Source organism: Pteropus alecto, unplaced genomic scaffold (genome assembly GCF_000325575.1).
Source record: "Pteropus alecto unplaced genomic scaffold, ASM32557v1 scaffold21, whole genome shotgun sequence".
Classification (NCBI taxonomy): Eukaryota; Metazoa; Chordata; class Mammalia; order Chiroptera; family Pteropodidae; genus Pteropus; species Pteropus alecto.
Genome location: NW_006436282.1, coordinates 23,895,978 through 23,920,615, shown reverse-complemented (window position 1 = coordinate 23,920,615; position 24,638 = coordinate 23,895,978). Strand labels below are relative to the sequence as shown.

Genomic DNA, 24,638 nt, shown 5'->3' with positions numbered 1-24,638 from the left:
ATGCCTTTTCAGGGAATTCATGAGTAGGCAAATCTAGCTCGGTGCTAAGAAAAAGTCTCCGTTGTGGCACCAGCCTGAGCACAAGGATTTTCATAGAACATGACAGCTGTTTTCATAGAGAATTATACAGAGAGTTTATAGAGAAGCACAGCACAGTGAAACCTAATAGACCACATTAGTGCATATTTGTGTGTATAATAGATACATGCATATTAGATTATACTCTAATCTAATATACTAGTGGCAGAGGTCAAATCGAACTGCTAAGAGGGAGAAACTGGCTTTCTAACAACACCTATGTGAAATCAGCCATAGTTGACAAAGCACAAGCTCACCTACACACATGGGTACAGACACACACACACACACACACACACACGCAGTGGCTATACCTGAATCATATAACAGATTGACTCTAATAATTGAGGACCCCCTGAATTTTTAATAAGACCACACTAAGGGGCTGAAGGGAGGTAGGTGACTAACATTCCAGGAGTGTCAGAGTCTTTGTCAGGCAATTCATTAACATGAAATCGTTTTCACTTTCCTGTACAAACAAAGTTGAGTCTTAGCTCTGTAATTTTGCTTGTACTGCCTCCAAGACACGAACATTCTTTTATTTCCTCTTCACCTGAGTAGTTCCTACTCTCCTTTTAAGAGATGCCTCTCAAGTTTCAGGTGTCACCCTCTCAAGAGCAATCCCTGACATGTTCCCACACCCCCAGGGTGGGCTAGTTGTTTCTCAACTATACTTACATAATGCATCCCTCTATCCCAGCACTTACCACTTTATACCCAAATAATCACTCCTGTGCTTCCCTCCCCTGCAAACTGCTATCAAGGATTTTTGGCTTATTCATTTTTGCATTGCCAAGCATGCCTGGCACTTAAAAGGAGTTTAAGACACGTTTGTTAAATAAATAAATGAATTAAGTTCTTAATTCATTTAATATTATCTATAACTCTAGCACTGGTCTCTCTGGCTTATGAGAGAAGAGACTGAATTTGCAAAATCGTTTGACTCGTCCAAGTTCACATAGTTCATAAGGAATGATCGGCAACAGCACTTTGAAATAATTAGAAAATGAATTCTTTTCCCTTTGCACCAGAATAAGAGATTGGAAACAAAGATGAAGGGCATCAATTCTTGTAAATTATCATAAGCAGCAGGGGGCACTGACCTTAAAGACAGAAACCCTCTCAGGGAAGGGCCCGCTGACCAGGAGGTGCTGTTTGCCTCATCACCGGTTACTCTCCCAGAAATACTTAGTGTCTTTGGCTAACTTGATGTTGATGGTCTAAAGCAACTAAACTCAGGGTCAATAGTCCGCACAAGTTCAAACTTCCATGAAAATCAAACCGATAAAGAAAAAAGAGGGTGTGCTCAGTTTCTTTAGTGTGCGGGTATTCATTTGTACAGTCCCAGAGAGCAGTGTTCCATTCCTGATATATTCCGACGTAAACGTTAACACCAGAGTTTCACTTTTCAAGATGATACAGGAAAGACATTTCTATCTCCTTATCCCTTAAAAAATCATCTCCAGACAGTAAATAGGATGAAAAGCAGAAACACAAACTCTGTCTTCAATAGTATTCGGTGACATATATAGCCTTTTACTGTAATATACGCATAAAGCGGATGATGGCCCCAACAGAGTGCAGGAGGGTTAAAATAAGTGCCTCTAGGTGGCGCTATCGATGAGAAGCAAGCCAAACGACTGTGAAACTCTGGAGATGCTCACACACTGGAAACACCCAGAAGGCAGGCTGGGGGAGAGGATGCCTGAAAACAGGGGGTTTATGTGAAGTATATGCTGGAGTCAATTATAACTCCAGGTTTCATCCTTATTGATTGAACCACTTCCCTTATCAGAGATAAAAGTATGGTCTCTGGGGAAACAAACTAAAGAGGCTCCTGAAACAAGGACCCGATATCCAGAAAAAAAAAAAAAAACAGACTAAAAACTTAACGATCAAGTGAATACTGAACGATGATACCCCCAGGCTTCCTCTCCTACTTAACCTCTGAACACCAGCCGCCAAGTTTAAAACTCCTAGGTAGAGGATTGGAGGGTTCTCCTTGGAGGCACCGTCCCACTGAAAAGATCTATTAGATACTGACATTTGAGTCACCAATGAAATAAAGAGCCAGTTAGCAGCTAGATCACACCACGAGGAGGCATCACACATATCTCTTTCGATCAGCTTCTTAGTAACCCACTTCTTACATATGAAAGACAGCCAAGGGACACTAGACATTTGAGGAAAGCCTCCAAGATAAGCAAGGAAGACCAAGGCATAAAAGAACAAAAGAGAACTCAGACGTAACAGAGATACTTCAGGAAGCAAGAGAGAATTTCAAAGAAACTATGAAACAAGAACAGGTTGCTATATAAAGGGAATAATGAGAGAAGAAGCAAGAGTTCTTGGGTATTAAAAGTGTAATAGCTAAATATTTTTAGTCGGCAGAAAGTTAAAATGTCAAGTCAAACAAATCCCTCCAAAAGTAGAACAAAAAACTGAAAGTATATATAATAGAGTAGAAAAGATAGGATCGAGAATTTATTCAGGAAGTCCAATTTCCCATCACCCCCCCCAAAAAAAAAGAGAATATAAGAAAAGAAATAATATAAGAAAAATTTCCCAGACTCTAAATTGGAAAGGCCCAGTGTGTGCCCAGCACAACTAAAAAAATAAAATAAAATGACAAGCTCCACCAAAACATAATATCATGAATTTACTGGAACATTAACAATAAGGAGAAGATCTTAAAAGCTTCCAGAGGAGAAAAAATGTTATACATAAAGGACTGGGAAACAGAATGACATCAGATTTCTCATAACAATATTAGAGGCAATATTAGGCCTGAAAATGCTGAGTGAAAAAAAATTTCCAGAATCCTATCTTGGTGAACCATAAATCAAGTGCATGAATAAAATAAAGATATTTTAAGACGCGCATACCCCGGGCTTTTTTCCCAGGGTGTTTCGCAGGATACACTTCACCAAAATGGGGACGTAAAACCTAAAAGAGAGAGAGAAACAGGATCCAGAGAACAGACGACACAGCAGGCAAGAGCAGAAAAGAGGGCACTCCCCAGGTGACCAGTGGGCCACTGGACCAAAGACAGTTCTCCTTGGAGTGGGAAATGAGACCATTACTAACTATAGAAAAAGCACAAAGTTATTAAAAAAAAAACAGGAAAAAGAATCATGAGCGTCAACTTGGCTCAGCTAATATATGTATACGTGTATAAACCGATAGTTATAGTAATATAACCAAAAAATCTGATATTATTGCACATAATGTCATAGTTCGTGGCACAAGTAAGTGCTGGTCACGGTGGGTCCCCATAAACTAAGGGCGGGATGGCCAGGAAGAGAATTCAGGGAACAGTCTGAAGCTGATGAGCATCTGGTTTTACCTCCTTTAACAAGGCTTATCAAAGATTTGTGGTGTAAATTGACAAATAAGTCATGAGTTTTAGAATTGAATCAACTGCATGTGCATTTCTCTTTTTTGCTAGAGAGAACAGTTTCATAAAGTATGCAAACATCAGACATACTGAATATGATAATTTATAGAAACTGTTCTCCAACGATCCTCAAATCCTAAAGCTGATTTCAATTTGTTACACTTTTTTGTTATGCTTTTTTGCATGCTATCAAGTTTTTTGAACCTCAAAATATATGAAGAGCTATGTTTATTAACTGTCTGTTTTGATCGTTACTTTATAAACATCTATTTTATCCTCTTTGACCATCATGCAAGGCAGGAACTTATGACTACATATAAATTGTTTTAAAACAAATTGGATGAAATAACAAATTGGCCAAATGATTAATTAGATAAAAATGAATATTTCCGGACATGGATTTTTTTGTTAGTACATGATAGTCATTTGGGTGTTATTGAACAGTTTGGGTACTCTTTATAAGTTTTTATGCATTTCGCAGGTTTTTTAATTCGGAAAGAACCCCAAAATTTTACGCGTGTTTTTGCATTTTTGTCCATTTTCCAGACCACTGGTTTTCAAGTATTATATTTACTGTTAGCCAATTCTGCCTACTCTATCTGGCACTATTTTCTGTGTTTGAAATTTTTATGTCCAGTTCTAAGTAAACTGATTGAAAGTAAAGTGGTTCAGAAATTCTCGTTTCTCATCAGTAATTCACATATGAATGTCTGTGTATCCTAGAATGATTTCCTGCTTTCTAATTAGGATTTTTATTTTAATTCATTTTCTGTAGACATTTCACCACTTTCTAGATACTTTGCTTTTGAAAAAAACTTAAACACATTTTCTGGCAGTTGGTCCACCTGTCCCTTCTTACTAACTGTGAAATAAAGGGACCTGTGCCATCTAGATATACAACAATGGTCTTGAGAAAAAGGCACCACAATGCCTGTTGGAATGTTTAAATAACAAGAAACAGTCTAGACAAATATTCCTCAGCTTTCTATCCCCTATTCCATTTTTTTAAAATAAAATATTAGTGTCTTTCTCAATATTATCTAGCAAAAATGTACAAAAAATAAAAAGATTTTGCAATAAAATTTATGGAAATACTGGCCAAAGAGGCATTATTTTTATTGATATTTTATGTCAATTATTGTTATTGTTCTTTTAGTTTTATTTTATCTTTTATTTCTAACTTTTCATCTTCACAAATAACTGAAAATAAATTAGAAATATAAGGACTCTCAAAGGCAAACGGAGAAAGCATTAGAGTACATTAGAATTTGCTAAACTATCCTAGAAGTCACAAAACAAAGATTTTCAAACAAATGTTCTTTTAAAAATGCTTTTGAAGTGCATTAAGAGTTGCAAATAACTAATATTTGAACAACCAGAGGCAGAAAACACCAATATTCAACCAATTAGTCATTTTGACATATTAATTGGCAAGTAAATCATCCATTTTTGTTGCTTTTGTCATTGTCAGGTTCCCAATGAGGAAACTGAGGATGAGGGAGATAAGGTCAACTTGCCAACTGTCACACAGCTAGCGAGGTCAGAACTGGGACATAAATCCAGGCCGTTGACTCTCATGGGCACTGCTGCCCCTCACTGGCCCTCTGTTTTCTCCTGCTTGATACTCTCAATACCTGGTTCCCAAGGGTTTATCAAGTGGAAGTAAAGGAGATCAGCTCACATCTAAGGAGTTCATTCTCCTCTGAGTTTTAAAAATAGCTTGATGTGACGGGAAACAACGCAGTAGCTTAAAAATGAGACTTTGAGATTCCAGATAAATTTCACACATTTCACATATTCCTGAACCAGGATTATCAAGGTTTGACTATTCTGGCAAATATGACCCCCAAAACACATTAGATTCTGAACAACACCTTTCTTTATGGCAAAGGCCAGTCACAAAGAGAGGTGGTATCTGGGACAAGTGTCTACTTTGTACACGGTTCCAAACCAGAATAGGGATGTCTGTATCAAAACTCCCCAGGCTGCTTCTAGATTTTCTGGACTCCTTCTTGTTTTATCAAATCAGAAAGAAAATTTTAAAAAATAGGCAATGTATTCTCATCAGAACCAGATGAGAACATTCTTCCTAATGTTCTTCCTGTCTAAAAGTTGTGAATACGAAACACAGTATCAACTCAGCACGATGGTCCATGCTTGCCAGAGAGAGGAAGCCCTTGACCGAAAAAGCAAAGCCGGATATAAATAGATAAATGAAAACTGAAATATTTTTAAACACAGTAAGAGGTTCTTGGCTTAATTTCTTTCAATTTTTCTCCCTCTTTTAAAACATTATCTATTAAAATATTAAATAGTACTATTGAAATATTTAATATTAATCAATATCACGTAATATATATTTATTATTATATTATATATTAACTTATTACATATTATGTTAATATAGTAACATATTAATATATAACAATACATAATATATAACATGATATTGTGTAATAGATAACATAATTTATATAATCAACATTAATTAATATTAAATATTAGTATTAAAATAGGAAATATTCCCCTCTTTCAAAATATAAAATTATTTATAATGCTAGTAAACAAACTTCACTTAAAAATTCACTATTATTTGATTAGTCAGATAATCTTTTTTTTCTAGAATTATTATTTAGAAACATTTAGGGGGGGTGAAGGATTAAATGAATGTTGATCACATTATACATATTATCTCCCTTAAGCCTTAGAATAATTTTGTGAAACGAGTATTATTCTACCCATTTTACAGATAAGATGGAAAAATTAAGGCTCAGAGAATTAAGTCATTTGGTCAAGTTCGCTCAAATAGTAAGTGTCTAAATAAACTTTGAGGCCAGGTCTGCTATTCCAAAGCCCCATTCTATCCTGCATGTGGTACTGCCTCCCAAGGAGGGAGAGATTCTCAAACACTTTATTAAGGTTTCTAAAAAAGTATTAACTCAGAGGGAGCTCACATTAAAAGCAATGAATGAAGACAAAAGGGCACTCACTTCGCTGTGAATGCAGTGAGTTCGCCAAACCCATGAGTCTTTTCTCAGGATGACTCCATTAAACGGGAGGAAACCAGGGACCAGGCCTACTTCCCCCGCCTGGAAATCCATCTCAAGAATATTGACTGGACACTGCATTACCCTTCAGGCCGCTTTTTAAACGTTAAACAAAATGGTTGTGTCCATAAATAACCCCTCCTCTTCACCACACAGAAGATAATACTTTGAGAGTAGAAGATACACTCATAGCTTCACTTTGCCTGATTCTGGCAGCTTCTGTCCCCAGCCCCAATTCTCAGTGGTAAAAGCAGTGCATCAGGGCTGGGGGTCATGGCTGGAGGTTAGGGATTGCCTGATAGCTTTTCTTTTCTAGTTTGCTGTGCATTTCAAAACAGGCAGGCGTGGGGCCCATATCAGTGCATCGTGGTGCCAAAGAATAGGCTTGACAAAAAAGCAGTTTCTTGTGTCTGTGGGCAATTTGTGGAGTCATTCTTAAAACGGGCACAAAACAACTCGAAAAAAAGACATTTACTCCAACAGAAAAAGAGAAACGGGCAGACAGAAAAATCAAGAGGCAGGAATGGGTGTGGCATATCACAAGACGGCACGGGTTTTCTTTTTCAAGTCACAGAAGGAAAACGAAGAATGACAGAAATTGTCACGGGGATGTTGTGAGCTTGAGAGGGGCGCTGCCTTTGTGACTTTTTTAAAAGGTGCGTGTACTTGTGCTGCTGTTTTTAGCTGGCCAGAGAGTGCAGAGGAAGCCATTCCCCCCACCTCCTTGGTAATCCTGTCTCTCTTGGGGGACCCCCATTTTGAACTCAGGGGCATTAACTGGATTAGTCTATCAAGTCCTTCTATCCTTGGGGAGTATCTCATTCCCTCAGCTTGATCGTAAAGCTGTTACATTGGAGAGGATAGAGTCCCCTGTAAGTATTAAAAGTGCACGTTTATGTGCAGGTCCCTTTTGTAAAATCAATCAGATTTAGCTTTGAAACATAACTCAAAGACAGTTCACTTTGACAGGAAGGAGGTACAGAATATGATATTCCAGAATCAAAGAACTTTTTATTCCCCAAAATGAAATACGATTATGCAAATGTTTCCAAGCAGCATCTATTTTACTTTCTCATTCTTGGTCTTCAGAAAACTATATATCATTGTTACTTACAAAATCAATGTAAGGGCCGAGTCCCCCCCGCTCTCCGCTCTGCAGCCATCGGCTTAGTTTTAGCCTTAATTGGAAAAAACACAACCAGCCAAGAGCAACACATGCACAGTACCTATGGGAGCTTGAATAGGCTGCAGTGCAGGCAGGTGGGGCGCTATCAGATACACCCACAGTTAGCTAACATCTCCTCAAGCAAACCCAATGTACTAACCCTACCAGAAGGCCTGTCCCATTCCACTGGATTTCTGTGAACCTCTGGAGCATCTACCTTTTATCTGTTTGCCACATTACTGTTACTAAACTTGAATGAATGAATGAGTGAGTGAGTGAATGAGTGAATGGGTAACTCAATGGGTGAATGGGTCAATGGATGAATGAATGAAAGATTAAGAAGCACAGGCTCTGTAGACGTAGGGCCCTGAGTGCAAATCTCACCTTGTGCGACCTTCTGGAACTCAGAGATTCAGTTTCCTCATCTGTAAAATGGAGATGAGAATAATAAACTATTTCGCAGGGTTTAGGAGAGGATCAAATGATAAAATGTTCCTAAAAACGTTTCATAAACTGTAAGAATGTAATTTAACAAAAGATTGTGTTGGTTTAAGTGATACTGAGAAAAATGTTGGATGCTCTGGAGGGTATTTTTGGAGCAGGAGGAACTCTTTGGAGCCAAAATAAAAACAGTGAGGGGAGGTCATGAATGATTAAGGGAGGTGAGTGTCTGCTACTGTCTATGGAAAACAGAAATCAAAACATAATTCCCTAAAAACAGAAAAACGAACCTTTCAAGTATTGAAAAAAATCATGGCAACAGACCCTGGTCATCATTCCTGCATAATGTGAACATGTTTCAGATTATAGATCTAGTTTGCTCAGGGCATAGTCAGAATCCCCCAAAGCCATCATTTTCTATTTTGAATGCTTTTCCAAATATGTAATATTCAAAATAAATGGTTAGATGCCACACGCACAAAAAAAGAGAGCGCTCGTGTTTTTAATAGCTTGTGAAATGCAGCCATGGGCCTGCTGGTTGGGGTGGAGAGGAAGTAGCCCATAAACAAGTCCATCAAGCGTGACAGAGCATGTTTGAGCTAAGTTTCACACAAAGGAATGTCTTCCCCAGTTCCAAGTGCCTGGGTCCCTCCAGCAAGATCACATCCTTCTGGTAGAGACACGAGGCCCTTTAAGAAAGCGACAATGATACCTTGTAGTCCTCATCTTGCAGCTGAGAGATATGAGGTTTAAGGTTTACGACAAATGTGGGATCTATTTATTCCTCACCTCTAAAACTGATAAAATCTTTTCCAACAGTCTTATAAAGTCAGCGTTTGAAGGAGAGTGTATTATGGAAGGCATAATTTCAGTTTAATTTTACTTTTGACCAATTGAGTGTGCATTGGAAAAGACAGACATCTTTCAGAGAGGAGGAAAGATGGAATTCTTTTAGATTCCTTCATCTAGTACTTAGAATTACCCATCCAAGCAGTTACAGAGTCTACTCAAATTAGTAGATTCCCTGAGAGCTAATGAAATACATTCAAGTAGCCAGAAAGAACAAAAACTTAAAATCTGTGTTCTACTCTTAATCCACTCAGTCCTTTGCTGTGAGTGTATCTAAGTCCTTCGACATCTCTTCATCTTAGCCATCACCTTGGAAAAATGGGAGCCTTGGTTCTCATCCTCTGGAATGAATCAATCTGGCTAATAACAAACTATGGTTCTTCTCTACCCTTGAAGGTGAGCAGAAGTTCCCAGGCCCAACTATGTGACTCCACATAGTTGCCATTGATTGGTCCAATGGGACCCAAGCCAGGGAAAGCAGTCCCTGCAAAATGTCGATCAGATCTAAGAGACGGTCATTTTCTGCCACCAGGACAGCTAAACAGAGAAGAATATTCTGCAAGAAAGAGGAGACGAGTACTCAGGAGAGGCAGAGAGGGGAGGCCAAGAGGCAGGGACTGAGAGGTTCTCAGTGTCCCACACGCAGAATCCCTTCCTGAAGCCCCGCTTCGAAGTTCATGATGTGCCCCAATCATGAAATCAATAAAATCCCCCAGTTTGTACGTAAGCTATTTAGTTCAGGTTGGGTTTCTATAACTGTAGCCCAAAGAGCCCCAACTACCATATTCCTGTAATATAAACCCCAAAACTATATTAGGCACTACCTGTGAAGCCCACGCCCATGTACCCCAACCCCACCACTCTGTGTGCCGAGTCGATCTGAATTATAAATACGAAGCCTGGATGAGCCATAGAGAACATCCTTCAGTTTACAGATATAGAACCAGAGAAGTTAAGAGACTTGCTCAAAGCTACCTTGTCTGTAGTGGAAGATTAATGGATATTTTCTGTTATAGCCACAGCGTCTTAGGCATAAGTCTTAGGGTTTTGTCTGTGTGTTCGTTTTTCCATTTTTCTCTCTACCTTTCTCTTTGGATCCGTCTTGCTTCAGTGGGGAAACAGCGTTCTCTAGGAAACTTGATGTAGGAATTTAAGAGGTCGGGACACAAATCCTATGCTATAAGTCACTATGCCGCAGGGAGATAAGTGTGCTATGGTGGGAAAAAAAACATGGTTTGGGCATCCAACGGCCTGGGTTCAAATCCAACTCTACTGCTTACCAGTGAAGCGACATTGGCAAGTTAGAGGCCTCTGAACTGTAGTTTCCCTCTGTGAAATGGGAATGACAATGGCCATCTCGGAGCGGTGACACAGAATGAAATGAAATCACCACCTGTGAAACGGCGGGTACACCACACGTAATGCTGGCTGCTATCACGGGGCAGACCGTCCCAGTGGACGGAGGGAAAAGGCCACTCAAGACCTTTCAGCCTCGCTGGTCTTCCTTATCAATACCCTCCGCAGGGTCTGAGAGAGCAGCAGCTCCCCAGCAGTGAGGGAAGAAAGCAGACGCATTAGAGATTAGGGAGAACTTAAAAAGCCACCTGGTGAGGCATTCACAACACTCCCAACTGCTCCAAACAGACACACGTGTTAAAATGTGTTTTGTGCTTTCTAACAGGTCCCTTTCTCTTTTCTACCTCCAGGTAACTAGGACATACTTCACACCCTGGAGCCAAATGCTTTCACATAAATGTTCATAAATACTCCACTGACTTCACAGCATCGATATTTTAACTATTTGAGAAATTTTTCAATTCACCCGTCCCTACGCCATGAGTCTTCATTTCTCACGTCAAACAAAAGCTCTCAGGCACGCCTTTTCTCGCTGACACTGACAGAGAAAGTCATTTAGCAAAGTGGATATTTATTTAAGTGACTGGGCGTTGATTTAAACGCTAGTGATAAATTTGTGGATCTTGCTCTAAAGACTGTTATTCCTGGTAATGTAATTGTCATGGGTCATAACTACAAGACAAAGTACAGCTTCAGCCACCCCGCTTGTTGCGGAGGATGGAATGCCAAGTGATGTTTTGACTGTGGCGCATTTCCTGCAGAACAGAGAACAATAGACCCTTCTCAATACGGGATTAAACACATATGAAAACACGTCTCGAAATCGGGTGGAAGCATGGGTCTGTCAAGGAGACACAGGAGTTTCTTTCTTTCTTTCTTTCTTTCTTTCATAGCTCTAAAGAGCATTCGGTTAATGACATTCGATGGCACCCCACTGCCTCCTAGAACAGCTTTGCTTCCCTTCTGGCTCCATGAGCTCGCCACTTTCCTACCTCCGTGTCTTTGCATGTACTTTTGCCCCTGCCTGAAATCTTTTTTCCTTTTCATTTATTTCACCCAAGCTTAAACTTCTTTTTTCATTCTCTAAGAGTCAGCTCAATCCTTACTTCTTGGAAAATCTCCCCAGGAAAATCTTCCCCAAACCGGGCAGAGATCGGGCTCAGCGTTAGCAAACCTGTGCTTCACGACCCCCACGTGACTGAGAGTGGATGCACTCGTGTGTCTGTGGGCCCAGCAAGTGTGACTTCCTTAAGGCGGGGTCCACGATTCATTCATCTCTGCACAATAGATGCTTAATAGATAGTGTTGATTGAATGATTGAATCAGTTCACAAATCGATGAATGAATGACCTTTCTGCCAAAAAGAAATGAAGACGGTATTTCTTATAACTTATAGAGACTGGGAATTTTCTGCTACTGCAGCCTAGCTGAAAGTGCCCACTGCATTGATGCAGGCAGAGCAATTACATGATAGAAAAAATTTCACCTTTACTTTTGGAAAACAGTTTGTTTTAGAAACAATCTGAGATAACAGATCATATTTTCTGCATTCTCCTTTTCTTATTTGTTATTCCCAAACGATTTTCAGAAAAATAGGATGTTACTTGCTTCAGAGTACAATTATTTCTGATCATGACCCTTCATCAGAATGTTTAGTCCTTAACCAGTAGGCACAAATGAAAATGATGATACTTCCTCCCCCCACCCAAAAAAAAAAAAAAATGATGTCAGTCATGTCAGATGGGTAACAAGCCACAGGAGCAAAAGTAGAAAGTATTAAACCATCATCAAGAAGGTCTTATTTCTATTCCTGTGTCAGGCACGATGGGAAAAACAGAAAAGAATCACACAATTCACGTGATACATATGTGTTCATGGGGTTGTTTTGCAAGAGTCCGCCCCAAAGCTTCCTGAATAAGAAGCTCTGATCACACAGGTTGACAAAACATGTAGCAATGACATGCTATCGAGGAGACCGACTTAAAAGTATTGAACTATTGTACATGGAAATTGCCCAGATTGGCCCATGATGACCATATATGGTCCTTTGACATATGGAGAGAAGAAAAGTTAAACAATAGATTCCCAGTTTTCTCAGCAGCAATCCTGCTGGTGAATCCTGCAGTTTGAACTCATGAGAAAGGCTTCCTGTCTCCACGGTCCACTAGGCTAGACAGGTAGGTTCTCTCTGCATCTTAGGCTCCAGTTAGCAAGGAATTCCTCTAAACCATTCCTCAGTAAGACAACCTCCCTTGCTCATTAAATGCCTCTCAAAGAGAGAGTGTGCAAAACCTTTCCTCAAGCCATCCCACAACATTCTAATCAGATTTGGAAGAGCTGGCCTGGCATTTAAATGTAAACGCCAATAACAGCAATCAAACCATGTGCCCAGCACTATTAAGCACATTCCTCACAAAAAAATCCTTGGCGTCTCCTGGTATTTTTATCCCCACTTTACGGATGGGGAAACTGAGACTCAGAGATTGGCCGGTGTGAATATTTATGGAGCTATGATGTGGTTGATGCAGCTCACACCCAGGCTGGCTAACTCCCAGGTACATTGTCATATCCGCCGCTTTTGGATGGCCCCGGTGGTCTCCACACTTGACCTATCAGAGCACAGAAAAAGCCAGCATGAAAAACTGCTGAGAGATTGTTTCTAAGGCACTTCCCTCCTCGAAGCTGAAGAATCGCAGTCCTTTAGTGTTCAATTCAGATGATTTTTAAGTTCTCACCGTTATCGTCTTCGACATCGCCACTGTCATCAGAACTACCATTCACTAAACCGGTTCTGTGAGCCATGTCCTCTATTACACATCTACACGAAAAAGCCTGAGATGCACGACTACCTACACTCTATGAATTCACAAAATGAATGCCTAGTGAGATGAGCTGACTCCCCAAGACCTGGTTTCTGGTGAGCCGCAGAGCCAGGATGCTAAGTGTGCGATGCTTTTCAGGCCCGGCTCCCCCTGGAGCCCCTCGCTACACTCGCACAGTTGAAGCTCTTGACTCCTTTCTATCCGGGCCCTCCCTGAATAACGATCAGTCACAGAAACTAGTGCTGGACCCTCAGAGCACCGTGGAAAGAGAATGAGGCTGCATGCCAGCATCACGTTTCAAATGACAGTCCTCACTGCAATGCTGTCTTCCTCCACTGCACACCTTACGTCACTTCTTCCTCTGAAACACTGCGGGACAGTGTGGAAAGGGCATAACCTGATCCAGGACGGCCAGTCAAATTCCTTCTGCTTAAAGGACCTGGACAGGAAGTGACTACAAAACAGCCAGTCGACAGACTTTCCTTTAGCAGGTTCCTCAGAAAGCTGCAGGAAATTTCCAAAACCTTCCTGATTTAAAGAGTTTGGCAGATTACTTAAAACACTTCCTTCCTTAGTTTCCAGAAGAAACCTCGAGGCAATATGGCGGAGTTAAGTGGCTTTGGGCATGTGTCACTCTCCAGGTTCCGCTTGGAACTGGCAGTAGGGATGGATGCGCTGGTCGAAAGGGGTGGAGGGTGAGAGGGGAGGATCTTGAAGCAGATGTGTACAAAATGCACGATATTACTTACTTTGTGCAATGTGCAATCGTATGCAAAATTGTCACCATTTATTAGTAGATCAGTTCTGAGTGGTGGCTTGGCGGTGGTGATAGTCAGCCAGCGAAGCCCTTGAAGCTTAGCACGGCCTTCCCTATTCACGGAAAGTAGCCATGCCAAACCTCCACTCCCAATCTGTCAAGTGGAGATAAAGACAACGGCCATGCAGAATTTTGTGAAGACTCAGCGAGTTGACAAAGATACACGATAAATACTCAACTAATGGTAGTTATTTATTAACATCGACTTGGGTTAAAACTATTTGCCACTCTTCCTCCTCCTTCACTGAGCTGTTCCAAAAATATCTTCCCTAATACAGGCGAAAGTGCTCTGACTTTGCCGACAGAAAACTTCTCCACACCAAACGCTGATGTGGAAGACAGAGGACACTTTCCTAAATACTTACATCTCATTGAGACCGAAAAAGGATTGAGGTGGCTCACAATTAAAAACCAAAGTACAAGAGATCCGTGGAGCATGAAAGAAGGTAGAAGACAAGATTCCAGGAAAGGGGAGAGGGAGCCAGAACAGACACAGGGTGGAGCTCCCCAGAGTCACCTTGGGGAGGGGGGCGAGTACCCCAGTGCTGGTTCTGCTTCACTAGGTCCTCGGCAGGGGGCCCGCATTCTGCATTTCTAATAAGCTCCCTATGAAGCAAGTGCCTCTGGCCTGTGGGCCACACTTTGCGTAGCAGGGTTAGGGGAAGCTAACTGCAACTTCATCGCTCAGGTGAACCTTTCTGCAAAATGCAGCGTAGTCCTGGTGTAGATGCGTTCTAATGCTTTTTAATTAGCAGGAAACTCTGGGAGTCTTGGTGCATGTCAAACAGTCCTCCCCGCTGAAGAAATGCTTGCTCTGTTCCACCTCTCCCTCCTCCTCTGGGACCTTCTGGACCTGACACTGAGCGGGAAATTTGATGTGCCTGACAACCCTCTTTCTAAATGATTTCAAGGAAGAAGATGTAGGCTGCGCAGATACTGGAAATGCATGATGTAACCTTTTGCATTCAGAGAAAGGGCTGTCCCTAATTCAAGCCACATTTCCCCCCAATGAAGTAGACGTATTTGAAACTGGAAAACATCCAAAGAAAATATGGTACTCAATATATTTTTGCAAATCCTAGCCTTTGCCTCCTTGTGGCCCGATTACCTGCCTGCGCCTGGCATGGCCCTCCCTCTTACCTCATGCTGGACGCCTCCCAATTCCAACTCCTACTTGAGCTCTCAAGTGAGGCATCTGTGGGTGAGAAATCTATAAAGCACTTAAAGGTTGTTGAGAGCCTCCCAGGAGTCAGGCCATGTGCTAAGAGCTGTAATAGATTATCTCAGTTAACCCACTATGAGGACTTTACGGATGAGGACATTCATCGAGATGGAGTGTGTCACGAGGTCACGCTTCTCTTAGGTACCATGACAGGGACTCAAATTGAGGTCTCTGTACCTCAGGATTTCTCATCCTCAACACCACTGACATTGGGATCAGATAATTCTTTGCCATTTAGGGGCTGTTTTGTACATTGTACAATATTTACAGCATCTCTGGCTTCTGCCCACTAGATGCCATTAGCAAAGTCTCGCTCTAGTGATGACAGCCAAAAATGTCTCCAGACATTGCCAAATGGGAGGCAAAATTGCCCCAGGTCTAAACTCTTCCAACCCAAAGCCTGAGCAACTGATGAACAAGGATAGGCATTATTTTTCAACACTTTACAAGGCTCAGAGGTGTTATGAGCTAAATTATTTCCCCCAAATTTATATGTTGAATCTTAATACCCAACACTACAGTATGTGACTCTCTTTGGAGATAGAGCCTTTACAGAAATGATTAAATTAAAATGAGGCTGTTAGGATAGGCCCTACTCCAATCTGACCAATGTCCTTATAAAAATAAGAAATTTGGACACTCAAAGAGCCACAAAGGATGCCTGCTCACAGAGGAAGGACCACGTGAGGACACAGGAAGAAGGCGGCTATCTGCAAGCCAAGGGGAGAGGCCTCAGAAGAAATCAATCCTGCCAACACCTCGATCTCAGACTTCCAGCCTACAGAACTATGAGACAATAAATTTCAGTTGTTTAAGATACCCAGGCTGTGCTTCTTTGTTACAGCAGCCCTAGCAAACTCATACAAACTCCACAGAGCCACACTGGCTTCCTGCCTTTATGCTCCCATACCGTTTTGAGTATAACTTGGAAGGTTTCTAAGTTAATTCCAAGCCTAGCAAAATAAGAGGTTAACTGATGGCAATGCTGTTTATAATCCATGTTTCTCTTCACAGGCGGGGGATAACCATTGCTAGAAAAATATCTTGGAATACTTACAATGCCGTAGTAATTTATAATTACTAAGTAATTTTATAATTACTTAGCGTTTATACCCTAATGCTAACTCTTGTTTGTGCTCTTATCTTCATGTGTCTTTAATGAAAATATACTTTTTAGAAACTATGAGTGGAATGGCAATATGGGATCATGACAAGACAGCAAGGACACTTGTGATGTCACTCCCCAGTCCCAGCTCATGGCAGAAATTACAGTGATGGTCACAAGACAAGAAGGCATCAGAATCTTTCTTCATTCATCGTCAGGCTACAGGCAAGACCGAAAGATCAGAGGTGGCAGGAGAGATGAAGCTTTATACTATCCTAGATGTAGTGCAGCGTTCTCAACTCAGGCTACCCATTAGAATCCTTTGGAGAGCTTTAAAAAATATGTAGGTGCTTAGCCTCTATCCCGCAAGTTCTAATCAATTTGTCTGAGATAGAGTCCAGGCATCAGTATTTTTCCAGTGACTCTCAAGTACTGCCAAGACTGAGAACACTGGCTTGATGAAGCGGAGTGTTCAAACTCGACCACAATAGCTATAGGGATGTGCACACGGCTCTCAATTTATTAGGGCCTCAGTTTGCTCACTTGTAAAATGGCCATTGTAACCCTTGCCTTGCCTGTCTTATAGGGTGACTATGTTCAAATTAGTTACATTGAAAACCACATAAAATGTCTAGTATTGTAAATTCTAAGTGCTGACACGAGTGCTTCTGGTTCTCACCATCGCTACACCAACCCACTGTGCATCCTCAGGTGAGTAACTTTACCTCTGTAGGCCTTGGTTCAGATCCAAATGAAACGAAGCAGTGTCCAAAGTCACCTTCAGGCCCAACATTACATGTTCTTGGCAGGGCAGTTTAATACATCGTATATAACAATAGCTATTTTGACTGAGATCTGATTTTCTCATTAAACTAGAACATGAAGGTTTACATTCTTCCTCTTGACCATCAAGATGACATTAGGAATAAAATTTAAATTACACCGTGGCCTGGAAAGTAATTTGATAATTTGGATTCAAGTACCTTAAATGTTCATTTTTTTTTTTTTTAGCCCAGTCATTCCAATTCTGGGAATCTATTTTAAAGAAAGAATCAGGACATAGTCAAAGTTTTATGTACAAGAACATACATTACGGCATTATTTATAGAAGTGGGAATGCTGAGGGGGGAGTTTAGATGTAACGTCTAACAAGAAAAAGCTGCTTCTATAAATTAAGATAGTCATCGAATACAGTATCACATATTCATATTATAGCCACAAAAAAACATATTTTTCTCAAAATATTTAATGACAAAGTACCATCATGATAAATAAAATAAATATAAATTTTTTTTAAAAAAAACAAGAATGAGGACAGAAAACTATACGATATAGCAATTAAATACACACACAGGAAATCAGTAGAAGGAAGCACACAAAAACCGATCAGTCATAACTTATCAGTCATGGTCGTTTTCAGATCTTTTAATTTTTTAATATTTTCTGTACTTTCCTAAATTTTCTTCCATACACATGGGTCGCTTTTACTATCAGAAGGGGAAAGACATTATTTTAAAGAGCTACGGTGGGTTTCAGATATAGTCAAGACAAAAACCTTTGAGAAAACGTCTGATGAAGGAAAGTATAAGAAGGGCTACCATCCCCCCAGCCAAAGAAACCCACGCCACCGACCAGAAGCGGGCCCATGAGGAATCAGTGGGAGATACATCAGGACGTCAGGTGCAAACTGAGGGTGGGATGCTGGTACCTCCTGTCTCAGGAGACCGTTATTCAGTTAGAAAACTGTCAGAGTCTCGCTGCTCAGTGTTTAGAGGGCTTCTCTCATCTCCTCTGCAAAACTAACCTTCTAGCTGTGGAGGACTCGGGAAGGGAGAAAAGATCCAGCACACTGCATGGGGGAGGATTCACCTCAAATGAATGAAGCTGAAGCTTCAGGGTACCTTACTCTTCTGGCCCCTTTTGAGACCAAGAAATATGTTCATGGAGCCGTTATTCCCCGAAATTTGTAAAAGTAAAATATTTTAACTGCAATCGATGATGACTGCAGTTGCTTCCACTTTGACTTCCTTTTGTCAGACTGCTCGCTGCTCACGTCAGGTGACATTAGAATGGCTGTGGCTTTCGGGGACTCCATCAAGTCAGAGTTTCCTAGCCTCGCACTGTTGACATCTGGAGCCGGATACCTCCCCTTGACGGGAGCTGTCCTGTGCATCGAGGGGTATTTAGCAGCATCCCTGGACACTATTACTAGATTCCAAAGTGTCTCCAGACATGGCCAAACGTCACCTGAGGTGAGAGGAGGGTTGCAAACCACTCCTTACACGCACTTTGAGAACCGCGGACCTACGGGAAATCGAGCTGGGGACACATGTCATTTGGACGTAGTAGGGTCTAATTCCACGGTCCACAGTGTAAGCTCCCAGCTGTCTTGGTGGGACTGGCTTTTCGGAGCACCCTCCCACAGCTCTGTGCTGACGCACCCCACGTGAGTGAAAAGTGTGGGTCAGACAGGTATGTGTGACATGAATAAGTCTACGGTTCCTGACACTTGCAGTATGTGGGCAGCGGAAGGGAAACAAGATGTGAAATGTACGGAGCCAGAAGCTACTCTACAGAAAGTCCTTCCAATCTGAAGTGTTAAGGAGAGGTTTCGTTTCTCACCAACACTGATCATAATGAAAGTTCTAATGCACATGAATTACAAATGCACCGAATAAGGACATTTCATATAATTTTGTATGCAACCAGTGCATCTTCTGCCATAAAGAAGCAAACTGTAACCAAAACATTTTTCTAAGCACGCAAAAATCATTAATTCCTTAAGAAGAAAAGATACATTTTAAATAGAAGTCATGAACAGGCTCTTAGATTTCTTGATAATCCATCAAATAAAGAAGAATAGAAAAAGATGTTGCTTTTTTTTTTACCATTTGCATGAAATTACTGCTATGGATGAAGATTACATAAAACTCATAACGCTCCATTAAAACGAGGATATCACTGACAAACTAGTTAGTGAGTACTGTCAATTCAAAGAATACTTAGAATTTATTATTTCACAAGAGAATTTGAAGAGCCCTGAAATAAATTTAATAAAGTTTTTTCTAAATTTGAGAACTCTAAAATTTTACATAATACCAATAACAAGTTGTAAAGTTAAACGTGCTTTATAAAACTACCAACAGCAAAAATAAAAACCCAAAACAGGTTCATTTAATCGACCATGCCAGAGAAAAGACAAAATTATCTTCCTATTCTCTCCACAGAAAAAAATAACACAAAATGTCATATGATGAGGTGGCCAAGAGTATGCATGCAGATCAAAGATACAGCATTTAATTAATGAAAACCAATTATGCTATCATTCTGGATGTTGCGATGTTTGTGACAATTGTTGGCTTTTAAATATTTTAATTTGAGACTTTCCTCATTCTGATGTATTTTTAATTCATAATTTTCTATTTTTTCTCATTGCCCCCCCCCCCAAATCGCATAAGCTTCAGGCCTCACCACCCTCTGGGCCCTCGCGCATGCACCCCGGCCAGGCCCTGGGTATGTGTCCTCTCAGGTCATATTCACACCTACTAATGAAGCAGGTCCTGTTATTCTCCCTTTTACAGTTAATCTAATTGATTGGATTATATACCTCTCTCCAAAACATGTTAACGTCTCTGAGACTCAATTTAGAAGCACCGAGAAGTCTCCGTCACAGGAGAAATCTCTGCTAGCCTTCGTTACCGAACTGTAGAGTCCGTCCACATGTGTCAGTGATTCTGGTGTCAGAACAGAGCCAACACCCTCCTCCCCATGGCCACCTGCAGAGGCACAGAAGCTCTGGAATCAGCAGCTAACGTGACTGAGCCCCTATCTAATCTACTATGAACTAATCAGCTCAATTAAACTATCTCCTGTTTTTAAAATATAAAAGATAAGTTAGGTAAATTATACTCTGAATAGGGCAAAATAAGTACATTTAGTTTATCAGCACTCTGCACAAAATAGGGACCGACTGACGATATGTCCCTATTTGTAACATTAGGCCATTTACACTGAGATCATATTTGTTTTGGTGTTCTGAGGAAAAAGGTTTTTAGCCTTGTAGGCCATCTCTGAGAGGTCTGTTAAAAATTCCAGAAAGTTCCACAAGTGCCACGACTATGCGATAGTACCTAGCATAGTGCCTGGCACATATATGCGCTCGACGAATAACTGCTGAATGAACAAGATTCTACCATTCTTCCCTGTACTCTAGAAGTGAGGGAGGTGAGGATATAAGAAAATATGAGGAATCATTTCCTTTGTGCAGTGACCCCTACTTAAAAGGTGAAACCCATTCTTCAGATTACAGGAGTTAAGCAGATTCTTTTAAGGGAAGCAAGGATGGATTCTAGTGACTTAGGTAGATGCATCTTAATAGCACCGAAAGAGTACAAGATGAATCCTATGAGAATCAAAAGGCAGCTAAAAGCTAGAAATTCCCACAAGGGGCTATTGATCTTAAAGACTAAATTTGGCAAAATTCTTTCTCATATCAAAGATCAGGCAATCCAAAGATTTAGCCTCTAAAGGATGTAATTGATTAAAATTTTTCAGTTTCCATGTCTGCATTTCTACATATCTGACTGTTAGGCCTATTAGCCAGGAAAGTATATTATATATCCTTCTAAAATGTACGATTTATAAAAGTTGCTTCGATCTCAATACTGATTTTTATTACATAGTGGGACCATTTCCTTCCTTCTCTTTTGAAAATGTATAGCTCTAACACCATATTCCACAGGAAAAAGTTTCCCACTGCCAATTTTATAAAAACATATTAAAAAGAATTCTAAAGATTATTCCAAAATTCTTTCCTCACCAATGACTGGTTTTGTATTTGTTATGCCCGAATCAATATACAACATTCCTATATTCTCTTGCTTTTGCCTTTTACAGGTTCTTATTTACATGGTCATCCTCGTCTATTTTTAAAGGGTGGCAGTATGAGATGATGACACGTAGGACTGAGAGCTCGCTGTTTCATCTTTGTCGCTGGCATTAGCTGAAGCTCACGGTATAACTTTCCCCTCTGCTTCTTCATAGTCCATCCTATTACTCACCAGTGGTCGACCAGAGTAAATGAACTGTCACTTAAAAGAGAATGATTTTCCTGTTAAATTATCAAATTACTAACTCCATTTTTCGGTCTATTTGTATAGGATAGGTAGGATACTACTTCTTTCAAATGTATTTTGCAAGAGCACATGGGTGATGGTGATCAGTTTTCAAAGCTGACTAAATTTGAAACCAGACCATTTGGGAAAAATGCGAAAAATTTCAAATGACTCAAAAATACGACAGGCTTCAATTATATTTTAACAGCTTTCACAGCAAACCTCAGTGTCTGTTTTGGCAAAAAATATCTCATAACTTTATTGAGAAAAACAAGCTTGAAATGCCAAACATTTTTAGCAAGATTTCAGACTTATGGTTTATGGCTTTATGATTTAAAATAATAGGAAAAAATAATTATTAAAAAAAGTCTAGGATAAAAGTGCCAAAATTCAAATTTAAATTCTTCCAGCTACCTGCATGTGGGTATTTAGAGCAGCTTTATTTATAATTGCCAAAAGTTGGAAGCAACCAAGATGTCCTTCAATAGATGATGGAGAAATAAACTCTGGTACATCCAGACAATGGAATATTATTCAGCACTAAAAAGTAAAGAGCTATGAAGCCATGAAAAGACATGGTGGAAACTTACGTGCATATTGGTAAATGAAGGAAGACAATATGAAAAGGCCACATATAGTGGTATGGTGCCAACTCTATGACCTTCTGGAAAAGGCAAATTTGACAGTGAAAAGGTTAATAGTTGCCAGGGGTTGGGGGTGAGTGGGTAGGGGCAGTAGGGAGGGATGAACAGGCAGAGAACAAAGGATTTTTAGGGCAGTGAAAATACTCTATATGATACTACACTGGTGGATTCATGTGTCATTACATATCTGTCCAAACTCACAGAATATATAAGACTAAGGGTGAGCCCTAATGTAAACTATAGCCTTGTGGTAATTAGGATGTGTCCATGTAGAGTGATCGATAATGTAAAACATGTACTGCTCTGATGGGGAGGTGTTGATGAAGAGTTAGGCTATGTATTAGTGGGTACATAATACATGGGGTATATGACAGCAGGTATGGGGGCATGGATCTCTGTACCTTCCTCTCGATTTTGCTGTGAACCTAAACTGCTCTAAAAAATAAAGTCATTTAAAAAAAAAAAAAACAGGACACCTTCTAGGGAGTGAGTCTGTTCACTCACTAGAGATTTTCAAACAGATGGAAGACCTCCCTGTCAGAGCTGTGTACAGGGCCCAGGCAGAGGATGGGTGTTCAAATTAGATCTTAAAAACCTCAGTTAATATAAGATACAGTCAAAACAATTTAAGTCAAAACTCTACAAATAAAACGAAGAAAAACCCTGAAGGCAAAAAATTTTTCGAATAGATAATTAGGAAGTTTAACATCTAAACAGTCTGGTTAGTAAAGTGCATTAATAATTATTAGTTTTAAAAATTTCTTCCAGCAGAATTAAATATCTATTATGAAAGGCAATTGAACGATGTTGGTACAAGTTTATGCCAATACTCTGCCACGCTACCTCGTGAAGGGAGATGATGGCTAGTGATGGTTCAGTTGCTTCAGGTTGTTTATAATGAGTTGAGTGTAATGGACTCTGACCAACGGACTCTATATCCCAGAGCCCGCCTTCTGAAGACATACTAGGCTCAAAGGGCAAGAAGTCCAAGTTAGGAGAAAGCCAGTACCTGACTGCCCCATAAGCGGTCCACACGTGACTTTGGCTCCTCCTAGTGCCAACAGGACTAACACTTAACACGTAGAACCCCCATGAAGTCCTCAGAGGTTAGGTAAAATTGGAGAGGAAATAAAATCTGAGGCTGCATTGGTTATACTGCCCCATCATGGAACACAACTCCTGCTGACACAGCCTTCCTGAGCTAGAAACATAACTAACCAACTAGCCAAACCCCATCCCCCGAGTCCCAGAGAGAAGAATGACCAGCCCCAACCTGCAGCGGAGCTGGGATGGGGACTCAGGGCCCTACATTTGCAACGAAAGTCTTCCGTAGAGCCTTCCCATCTCACTCCACCCTGAAATAAACCGATTCTACTTCTTAACGCTTAAAGCGATTGTGACTTAGGCTTTTCATGGAAACTCTCTTCGCCTTCAACAGCAGCTCCTTGTTAGCACCGAATTCTATTCCGTCCATCTAGCCAGTCCCTAAGCTGGCCATGCTTTAAAGTGAGTGCCAAAGGAGGGAACATAATGATGGTAATTGAGCCTTCTAATTTCTCCCATAAAAGTTATGAAGTTGCTGGATGAAGTGAACTTAGTATAGAGGAAATGCGTGGTAGGGCGAGGGGTGGGGGGCTCTTCCATTTCAGTCACCAGGGCTCTGGCTGATGTGGCCTTTGAACTCCTGCCCGCACCACGCCCATGAAGCAGTGTCATTTACCATGTGCATTTAGATAATTGAAATAATAAAGATGAAATGGATACAAAAGGTCTATTATTTCATGAATAGCAACTCCTTTTTATCAGTGCATCCACAGTGAAGCGAATTAGACCACCTACATTCCTGTTTCATAAAAAGATGCTATCATTTTCCTGTATCTTTCCACCATTCTAGTCATTTTCATTTTCGTCCTCAAAAAGTGCTAATATAAGCATGTATCTATATATTTGAGCTTCTGATCAAAATTACAATTCTGAATGGAAATGATGCAGCAATTTATACTAATGATAATATGCAGGCAGAAAATTGGACACAAATGTTTATATTTTCTTTCTCCACCGTGGTCATAAAAAGCTTAAGCATACAAAAATTGAAAGTTTAAAAACTCGGCTTACTATAAACTTTGAAATACTGTGCTGAAAAAGAATGGAAGTGTTCATATATAAAGCCACTTAACCTGCTATAAAGTCAAGAAAGAATATCATTCTTAAAAATTAAATACCCCTAAGATAAACAGGGTCAGGAAGACATCGTTGTTTTGAGACAACTTTGTTAATTTTGAACATGATTTTGAACGTCCGAGCCTGGTCTGGAATTCCGGCGGTGAGGATAAATCACGCTTCATTTCTTTTACTAGGAACTAACACATTTAAAAGTGACAAAGCACATATGATTCAAAAGGATTCTTCTAAATCCGTTGCCAATTTCAACATTGGTTTTTCTATCTAGGATTGAACTTGAAAATGCTAAAACAAACCATCCACAGCTCCTTGTCATAAAGAAAGAAACTAATGGATAAAAAGAGCACATACTCTCAAACTAAAAAAAAAAAAAAAAAAAAAACCCAAGAAAAAAAACTCT

At 40.3% G+C, this 24,638-nt stretch overlaps 1 protein-coding gene across 1 annotated transcript in view; it reads right to left on the bottom strand.

The window, feature by feature from the left end:
- The window catches only part of BBS9 (Bardet-Biedl syndrome 9), a 417,354-nt gene that overhangs the window by 10,462 nt on the left and 382,254 nt on the right, over positions 1-24,638 (bottom strand). The window lies entirely within an intron of this gene.